Genomic DNA, 11,613 nt, shown 5'->3' on the forward strand with positions numbered 1-11,613 from the left:
CTCCCAATTTAAAAAACTATTATTGTGTCTAGAATGAGAACAAAAAAATTGTTGAGGTATAAAAAAAATATTTTTTATATCCGAATGTCATAAAAATAATAAATAATTTATTAATTTGTTAATCTCAAGAGTTTTGATTATAGAATTAAATAATATTTTTCTGTGATTTGATTGTTTTATGTTTTAAGTCCTATTATTCTTAATTGATCCGATATACTAATAACAACTGAATGATATGATTTCAAAATTAACATCAATTTAACTTCTATTTATGTTCATTAATTTAAATATTATCTAATTTAATTTACATAAAAAAATTAATTTTAATTGAGTCTTATTTTTTTATTGGCAGTCAAATGTTAAGTCTTTGTGTCAATTTGAACTTCTCTTTTATTTTTTTCTTTTTTTTATTCATTTTATATTTAAATAGGTTGGTATCTAACTATCTAATCAAAAGAAGAATAGATTTTGTCCAAAAAAAAAAAGAATAGATAAGGTATAAGAAGTTGTTCTGGTATGGCAATGTAAATGTGATATTCCTCTCATTTTGACCATAGAGATATAATATAAATTAATGTGAACAGTCAAAATTTTGATAAACTACTTTGAGTGTACATAAAACTAGGAGTTCACGGTAAATTTGCAATAGGTTTTATAGTTAACAAGTATATGCACGCACATAATGTCCCTTCTATCCATGACCAATGTGACTTATGTGAGATAAAAATGTGAATGGTTGAATGCATAATTTTTAAGCGAAGCCGTTTTATTGGGTAAACTAAACATATCATCATCATTATTAAAAAATTATTTTCCATTTCATATACATCAATTTTCCTCTATCCCTCCTAACATCCTTCTTTGTTTCTTAAATTAATCAACAACTCATAAGTTTCACAATTAAAATCATATTACATTAAATTCAGTTGGTATTAGGGAAAAAATTAAACTAGAAGAAATCAATGATTAAACGAAAATCATTTGAATTTCAATTAATTGGATATAAATCAAAGCATCCAATTACAAATTTTAATATTTATATTTATAAATTTAAATAGTATTTAATTGTAAACTATAATTAAGTGTATCATAATAAATTATTTGTTTAATTTATAAATTTTAGATATTAATATTTAAAAAAATGAATAATTATTTTTAATAACAGTAAAATAAACTATTTTTAATACAAATCTTTATGTTTAAAGTCAATTTTAAATTTGTATCTTTTTAATGTTTTTAAAAAATAACATACATATTTAAATTTTTTATTATTTTAAATATTAAAAGATCAATCACTGACGTACATTAATAGTAAAATATATAACTTGTTACATTTTTATGTCGGTCTTATAAATTTTTTGAAAGCATAAGATAATAAAATAGTTTTAATATTATTAAAATTAAATATATAATTAAACATAAGTTAGTAAAACAAACATTGTTTAAAATATATAATTAAATATTGTCCAACTCTATCTAATCAATTAAACATAGTCTAAAATATATAATTAAACATAAGTTAGTAAAATTTTGAAAATATTTTAACAAATAATTTAATAGATATTTTTTTAATATGAAAATAAATATAAATTTTCAATGAGGATACATATATATATCAAATCTGAACTAATTTCGGTTCATTTGTGTGTTAATTGAGGTTCACTTGATGCTGCTGGTAAGTATTGACCAATTTTTTAGCAAAAAAAAATAAAATTATTCATTATCACTTTATTCAATTGCATTAGATTCCACTCCATTCGATTCATTTACTTCAGTTTTGAACAAACAGTTAAAAAGACTCAATCATCAATAAAAATATATCGAATTTATTTCTGGATCCAAATGAACCTTAAATAAACTAAAAAATGAACCGAAATTACTTAAGGAATAAAAACTTGGTCAATACTCAGCAGCATCAAGTGAACCTCAATTAGCACACAGATGAATCGAAATTAGTTCAGATTTGAATAAGCAGTCAAAAAGACTCAATCATCAACAAAAATACATCGAATTCATTTCTGGATCCAAATGAACCTTAATTAAACTAATTAATGAACTGAAATTACTTAAGGAATAAAAAAAATATGTCAATACTTATCAGCAGCATCAAGTGAACCTCAATTAGCACACAAACGAATTGAAATAAACTAAGAAATAAACCAATATTATTTAATGATGGTACCAAAGAAAATCAGAACCAATAAAAATGTTAGCAAAATGTTGGTGTTGTTGATGATGACGATAACGAAAGAAGAAGGACGAGGAGGAGGAGGAGGAGGAGGAGGAGGAAATAGAAAAGGAGAAAGAGAAGGAGTAGAAAGAAACGAAGAAAGAGAAGACGCATGATTTGAAAAGCGGTTATAACAACTTAGTTAGTCTTGGTTAGGAATTTTGCTTAAATGTAGAGTTTTATTCTAATAATTAATAATTACTCAATTAATTTTCATATAACAATAATATTCTTGAACGATATGTGATATTCTTGAACTTAGTTACTATGTTTTTCAAATTTTCTCTATTAAAATGTGTATGGAACATATTTTTAATAATAAATTTCTCCAGACATAAAATAAAAAAAACTTTCGTAATATAATAATTTCATCTAGCTTTTTCAGTCATTTGCATTTCACTTGAATTTTTTTATTAACTAGTTTAGGAATTAGTTTTGGAGACATACTATTTTGTGTAATTATAAAATAAAATAGTATCAAAATTATATGTAATTTTTATTAGTATTTTCAATAATACAAAACAAAAAAGTAAGAACTAACTAATCAAATAAAATCAGTGTCATAGAAATCAAACTTATTAGAATACTAATAAATACTAATCAAACCAAAAAATTCAAAAAATTTAAAATTATAAAAGCAATATAACTTTGTAAAAATAAAAAACAAAAAATTAGAAAATAAATTTATAATTGACCACAAATAAATAATTAAAAAAATAAAATTTTAAAATTACTTTGAATTATAATCAATATTCTTAAAGCTTTACGTTAATTCCTGTAAGTCAAACTTAAATTAATTTGTATATACATCTTATATGATTAATTAAATGTGTAACTAAAATTAATAATCAAATACAACAAAGTATGACGGCTTGAGAAATTCTTCTAATGGATTAATAAAAATTAGAGAGTGGTACTAACAAAATACTAATAACAATATGAACTCTATTCTTTTGAATACGAATGTTTAATTTGGATGGAATAGAATGAAGATGATATATCTATAGATCAAAAGGTGTGAAATTAGTAAAGAACAATCTTAAAATGTGTTTTGTCCTAAATTAAAATAAGAATAGGTATAAAAAACATTAAAGGAATATACAAATGTAAATGTGAAGGGGATTAGGATATGAAGTTTAGAATTTAGAAAAAAAATTAAGATTCAGAGAAAAATTAAGGATTTAGAGAAAAAAATAGAATTAAAATTATAAATTATAGTTATTAATTATATTTTTGATAAATAAAATATTTAAAAGTTGTTTTTGCTTTTATGTACTTCAAAAACCAATTAGCCATCGATCCTTGTTCTCAAGCTGGTCATTTACGTCAATTTATTATCAAACTTAAGGATTTCTTTGACATTTCGTATTTCACTACACGATAACAATAAGCTCGGCAACTTGTTCGTACCTACCATACCGTGTTCCTCTCTTTTCGACTGGTACATGGGATAATTTTCCTAAGGTATATAGTCCTTTTAACATCATTTACAACTATGCGTCATTATGTCTTAAATCTATGGTGGGATATCAATAAAATGGAAGCTTAGCTCAGCACTTAAACTTTTTTTTACGAGCCAATTTGTTCTTCTATTTAAATTAAAATTAAAATATTTATGATTTTATCTTTTTAAATGCTTTTATATAAATAACATAATTGGTTAAATTTGTAGACAATATTATTATGTTAAAACTGATATGAGTAAATACAATTCAATATGAGATAAACTTTGTTCTTGAAAATTTTTTTTATTATTATGACAAAATGTACTATTAAAGAAAATTATCTTTGTTGAAATATATCATTAAAATATTTCTTTTGTTAATACTATATTCATTTTTTGAATCAAAATAATATAACGAATATACTTACCTATTAAACTTTATATTATTCAAGTTTATAACCTTGTAAGCTATTAGATAAATCAATATTCATTGACAACATCACTAAAATACCATCTTTAGATATTTGTTTTTGTTAAGATAAACCATAACAACTTATATTATTCAATAATTCTAAATCAACAAAATCTAGTTAACTCTTTATATTTCATTCACCCATATAAATTGAATATGAAACTAAAATATATTCAATAATTCAACCATATGCATAAAGAAAATTAATATATATATCATTCTACCAAAGATTATATTTAGACAAATCAATATTTTATTATACCTATTATAATACTAATTGGTCCTCCTAAAAATAACAATATCAGTTAAGTAGATCTTTAATTATTTGTGTTGTTAAATAAGTAGGTTATATATAAAAGTTTTTTGTTGGGGATCTATTTGTTCCACTAAAATACAATATTTTGAACTACTACGAAACAATGTCATTTTGTGTCACCTCGAGAAAAATGTTGAGTACTATTAGATTTACTGTTGGACATTAGCGTCGAATTTATCATCGAATATACCGACAGATTTGGTAAAAAAATTGTCGAAGAAATAAAAATACAATCAAATTCTACCTTTCTACGATAAATTTTTCGGTAATATTTGGAGGGAAAAAAAAAAGAGTAATTGGCACGTGCATTACGGTCGGATTTACATACGAATAAATCCAAAGGTAACTTGGATTAGTGACACGTTGCGTTTCGGAGCACCGTATCTGACGGTAATTGTGCTTTAAATTCGAAATGCGAGCCATCTTTCCCCTCATTTCGAATTTCTCTCCCTCTCTCTCTCCCCTCACCGTCTCACCTCCCTCTCTCTCTTACCCTCTTATCTCTCCCTCAACAGCCCCCCTCTCTCTCTCTTTTGCTAGCCGTCGTCGTAGCACCGGCTACCACCAGCATGTCGTTGACGTTCTAGTGACCACCGCCAACCACCTCCAGCCACCCATCTTCCTTCTCTGGTAACATGATCATTTTTTAATTAATTTTTCTTTTTGTTTTAGTTAAATTTAGGATTGATTTAGGTTTTAGTTGTTAATTAGTATTATGATTTAGGTTTTTGAGTTGATTAACGTTTTAGGTATTATAATTTATGTTTTTGAAATTTGTTTAAATGATTGAGTGAAAGTTGATTAAAGATTATAAATGGATTAGTAGCTTTACTAGTAAATTTTATTAGTAACAATGCTTGAAACCTCTTTGTGGGTGGATTAGGATTTGAACCCTTGTTTGTTGCCTTAATGATTGAAAAATTAATAATTTAAAGACAATTAAAGATAACAAACCAATAAAATTTATGTTGAGTAAATTATTTAATATTTGAAAATTTGTGTAGGGTTAAGAGATATTTGGTTTGGAAGGAACTTTGAAGGATGGAGAAATTCGATTTTCAGAGGAGCTTTTGTCGAAATTTTTATAAGATTTTGAATGAAATTGAAAAATAAGAATGATGGGAATTGTTGTTGCAAATTTTATAAGATTTTAATTTGATTAATTCTAAGTAAAAATTTTAATTTTAGTGGTTATAAATTTGAATTCAATTTGTATGTTCTTTGCAGACATGACGATAGGTAGAGGTGTTACGAATCGGCTGTATGGTCGTGGTAGAGGGAGGGTGTCTATTGGTATCTCTGGGACTTCTCGATCATTGCCCTCTACTTCGACTACTCCTGGGATGTTATAGGCAATGGGTGCATAGGATTAGTCGTTCATCATGGTCTCTAACTTCAACTACGTGGGTCCTTCTGTTGTACCACCCTCACAACTATGAAGTCATCCGGTCGCTTCACTAGAATGGACTCCTCCACCATCTCCGTCCGCTCAGCAGCCCACTATTTGAATGACAACGATGCATCCAGCGACAGACACTGTGGTGCTAGAATTCTCTCACGAATCCTAGCTAGATGGCTCTCCACCAGCTCCCATCGTACGGATGATGATTTGACCTGATATTTTGACAACGTGAGTGCTATTTTAAGTCTTTTATATGCGTACTATTTTAGTTAGTTAGTTTAATTTAGTTACACTTAATTTTCTAGTTTTAGTGGATTTAACTTGTTAGGATAGGTTAGTGAATTTACGTTGTTAAGATATCTAGTTTTATATGTATACTACTTCATTGTTGATGAATGTTGTAGCTTAAATCATATAATTTCATATCGGATTGTTTGTGAACTGTTTAGGGTTTGTTGTTGATGAATAAAGTTTGTGGCGCATTCTATTTATAGATGAAACTCTGTCGAAATTTCTAAAAAATCTAAATACAATTGAAGTTAATAGATTGTTTCAAATAATTTTTTAATAAACTACTAATCTTGAGTTTTTCATTGATAAGTTTTGCACCAAATAACAATGCATTTATACAAAAGTGTACTAATGTTATCAAGCTGATGTACGACCATGTGTGGCCAAGCTACACAAAGATCCCTGTTGAGACCAAAAAGCGATAATTCCAGAAGTGGGTAGTAAAAACTCTACATATTCAAACCTTACTTAGTTTATATCTTCTGTTTTGTTTAATTATGAATTTAATTTCGATTAACTAGTCCTAAATGTTCTTTGTACAATAGAAATTTATATGTGACAAGATGCACGATGTCATGATTTGGAAGATCTTCGACCATCAGATGGCTAAGCGGCTGTAGTAGATGTTGGAGGACGTACGTGAACAGCGCGGCCACCTCACTATTTGGCTCTGCTCGAATCTTAAAAAGGCACTGTACGTCCATTGGGAGACCGATGAGGGGTTCAAGCGTCGTCTCACAAACAAAACTAACAGAGTATCGGCCAGGTCGTCGAAGTATACTGGTAGGTCAGCGACTTTTATGAAGACAAAGTCGAGACTGGTATGTCATTTATTTTAATTCGTTATTAATTTTGTTTTGTTTTTGAAATATTATGTCATTATAACTTGATTTAACATGTTGTTTCAACCTGCGTAGTCTAAGTCATTGAGTCATGATGTGACGATGGAAGAGACCTTTAAGTACACCCACACCTTGAAGGAGAACAAAGAAAGATTTGTTGATCAGCAGGCTGCGGATCATTATGTGAATAAACATCATAGGGTATAAAGTTTAATTTTTCAATTAACTGCAGTTCTAATCAAAACATGTATTACACAAGAGTCTTGCACGTAGAGATTTGCGGAGGCCACAACCCAGCAATTTCAGCAAACTGGAGACGACGTCAACAACTCTGACACAGCTGAAGTCGATCCTAACACGGTTTAGTGTGAGACCGCATCTGATCCATATAAGAACCACGTCTATGGGTTGGGATTGTTCTTTGCTGACAATCTCCGTACCTCCGCACTGAGACATTTATCTACATCTACCACCAGTTGGCTCGTTGATCCTGATGACGACGTCGATTTGAAGGAGCAGGTGCTGGAGCTCACTCGGAGCCTTCACCAACAGGTTGAGTAGCTACAACAGTCTGAGGAGAAGTATTAGGAGATTCTCACATGCATATCAAACAAATTCATTCAGGCTGGAGTGGAGATGGGAGTTGGAGCAACTTCAGCGGATGAAGCAACAAACGGGGCGTACCAAGAACAGATGCGGGCCAGTTACAACAACGCTGCTAGTGGCAACGGTGCTGTTACTGGGGCATCGACATCACCGCATAACCGTCTTAGCAGGACCAGAGGGATGATGACGATGATTATTAAAATCTTTAGATATTGGAGTTTGTCGTAGACTGTTTCATTGTATATTTTACTATTTTGGCTGTTTATTTTTTTTTGTATACTTGATATTTAATTTTTCATATTTGATTTCTATTTTTTAAAATTTGACTACTAATTATGCCAAAAAATAAATTTACATTTAAAAAAAAAAGAATTTGACCACCTATTGTGTAAAGAAAAAAATTGAATTTACTGTCAGATTTATCGGGGGCAGTATTCGACGATAAATAGGTGGGAAAAAATTGTGGAGCACCAAACTTACCAACGGAATTTTTTTACTATAATTACTGGCGGATTAAATAAATAATCCATCGCAGAATCCGTCAATGGCGAGGGTTATACTGTCGGATTGAATCCGACAAAAAATTTGACGATAAACACATTTACCAACGGATAATTTTCATTATTCTACAGGTAAATCCGACGAAACTTAGCGTCTTTCTTATAGTGCGTGTTTTGGTGGAGAACTATTTATCTGGTATTGTCATATAGTATCCTCATGGCTACCTCATTTAGCACTCACATAGGATCTCTCGATTAGTAATCACTAATCAACAACTCTGACTATTAAAGAGATATATTTTTAAGAAAATAAAGTTCAAAAATCTCGATCATAATAAAATTAAAAATGAATCTGATATAAAATTTCTTAAGAATTTATTGTAGTATATATTTGTAAATTAATTTTAGTTTACATAAAAAAAACTTTTAATTTGGCAAATTATGATTGTGTCTGGAATGGCCTGGAAATAAAAAAAATTAGTTTAAAGTGTAAAAAAATTATTTTTTATATTCGGATGTCATAAAAATAATAAATAATTTATTACTTTGTTAATCTCACGAGATTTGATTATAGAGCTAAACAATATTTTCTTGCGATTTGATTGTTTCATGTTTCAAGTCTTATTATTCTTAATTGATATGAATTACTAATAACAACTGAATGATATGATTTCAAAATTAACATCAATTTAACTCTTATTTATATTCAATAATTCAAACATTCAAAAGAAATTAATTTTGATTGAGGTCCTATTTTTTTATTGGCATTCAAATGTTAAGTCACAATGTTAATTTAAACTCTTTTTTTTTATTTTCTTTTATTCATTTCGTATACAAATGGACTGGTATCGAACTATCTAAGACTGGATAATAAAAAAAAGAATAAATAAGGTGTATAATCCCTCTAACATCATCTGCAACCATGCGTCATTATGTCTTAAATCTATTGGTGAAATATAAATAAAATAGAAGCTTAGGTTAGCTCTTAAACTTTCTTTTGCTAGCCAATTTTTTATTCTATTGTTAAACTTAAATTGAAATATTTATGTTATAATTTTATCTTTTCAAATGCTTCTATGTAAATAATATAAGTAATTGAATTTGTAGACAATATTATTATGTTAAATCAATATTCAAATACAGTCCAATATGAAATAAACTTTGTTCTTAAAAATACAGTCCAATATGAAATAAACTTTGTTCTTAAAACTTTTTTATTGTTATGTCAAAATATACTGTTATAAAAAATTGTATTTCCTGAAATTTATCATAAAAATATTTTATTTATTGGTATATTCGTTTTTGAAATCAAAATAATATAACGAACATAATTTTTTTAAAATTTTACATCATTTAAATTTATAGTCTTATATTGTTACAAAAGTTATTAAATAAGTCAATATTTTTCGAAACATCACTGAAATACCGTCTTTAGGTATTAATTTTTGTTAAGACAAATGAATATTTTATTATATCTATTATAATACTGATTGATCCTCCTAAAAATAACAATATCAGTTAAGTTTGTCTTTAATTATTTGTGTTATTAAATAACTAATTTCTATATATAGAAGTTTTTCGTTGGGGCTCTATTTTTTTTATTAAAATACATTTTGAACTACTACAAATTAAAATAACGTGATTTTATTTGTTGAGAGCCATTTAGATAAAGACGTTAAAGGCTTGTTTGGGTGAGCTTTTAAGAAAAGATCTTTTTTTGAGTTATCTTTTTTTAAAAGATCTTATAAAAAAGTAAAAGTAATTTTATGTTTGGGTATTTCATGTAAAAAGATCTTTTTATTTATTAATTAAAAACATTTCTTTAAGATATTTTTTGAAAATTAAAATTTAACACATATAATCAATTAAATTATATTATTTTTATTAAAATTAAACCAGACAAATCAATTTTAACAAAAATAATATAATTTAAATAATTATATATATTAAATTTTAATTATAAAAAATATCTTTAAAAAGAGACATTTTATATGTCTTTATAGAAAGATCTTCCTTATCTGTTATTGTTATGATGTGGTATCGTCACAGCTACTACACTTAACGGTTACATAGGATATTTCGGTTAGTAATCAACAACTTTAACTATTAGAGAGATCTATTCTCTTATGAAGTAAAATTTAAAAATCTCGATCATAATAAATTTTAAAACGAATCCAATGTAAAAATTTTTAAGAATATATTTTAAAATATATTTGTAAATTAATTTTAATTTTCATCAAAACCTCTCAATTTGGCAAATTATGATTATGTCTGGAATGGGAATAAAAAAATTGGTTGGTTTGAAGTGTAAAAAAAATTAGTGACTATGTAAAGGAGTTCACTACTCTCACACTTCAAATCCCCAACTTAGCATCAGAGGATGCATTGTTCTTCTTCATTGATGGACTCCAACCTTGGGCAAAGCAAGAACTACAAAGAAGGAATGTTAAGGATGTCGATGAGGCCATCGTGGTGGCCGAATCACTCACTGAGTATCATAGGGGAGACTCTAAACCCAAGTCTTCCTCCAAGCCTAGTTTTGCTAAAGGTGGGGGAGACAAGGGGAAGAGTTTCTCAACCAAGAAGGAAGGAAAATACTATTCAAAGAAAGAGTACGAAGAAAAGAAGAAGGCTTTCGTGCCCAAAGGAGGATGCTTCGTGTGCAAGGGACCACACCAAATGAAGGATTGTCCCAAGTTAGGGACTTTGGCATCTATCGCTGAGGAACGAGAAGCTCAAACTCAAGTAACTGAGTGTGTTGGATCCATCCAACACATAAATGCTGTGAAGGCCAAAGAGGCAAGCACTGCAGAAAAGAAAGGCTTGATGTATGTCAAAACCTTTATCAATGAAAAACCCGTCATGGCTATGATCGACACTGGTGCTACACACAACTTCATCACGCCTGATGAAGCAAAGAGGCTTGGGTTGAAGATCACCAAAAAGAATGGCTGGTTCAAACCCGTGAATACCAAGGGTAAACCCCTTAAGGGAGTAGCAAAAGGGGTTGAGATGACTCTTGGTTATTGGAAGGGCCTTGTAGATTTCTCAGTAGCACCCATGGATGATTTTAAAATAGTCATCGGACTCGATTTGCAAAGGAAGGCAAACATAATACCTATGCCATACTACGACGTAGTATGCGTCATGGAGAAAGGGTCTCCATGCATGGTCCCTACAATCCCTAAAGTTGGCGGACCACCGATACTGTCTGCCATGCAACTCAAGAAAGGGTTCAAGAAGGGAGAGACTACATATTTGGCTCTATTACAAGAGGAGTCAACATCCGAAAGAGAAGACGTTCCTCCCAAAATCAAGGAAGTCCTTGAAGAAAATAAGGATGTGATACCTCTCGAGTTGCCAAAGCAGTTACCACCAAGAAGAAAGATGGATGACAACATTGAATTGGAGTTAGGAGCAAAACCGCCTATCTCAAAACCATACAGGATGGGGGCCATTTCTATGGTTGAAGGAGATATTGTGCATACCATCAAGGAAGGGTTGCATCAC

The sequence above is a fragment of the Arachis duranensis genome, chromosome 1 (genome assembly GCF_000817695.3).
Source record: "Arachis duranensis cultivar V14167 chromosome 1, aradu.V14167.gnm2.J7QH, whole genome shotgun sequence".
In the NCBI taxonomy this organism is placed as follows: domain Eukaryota; kingdom Viridiplantae; phylum Streptophyta; class Magnoliopsida; order Fabales; family Fabaceae; genus Arachis; species Arachis duranensis.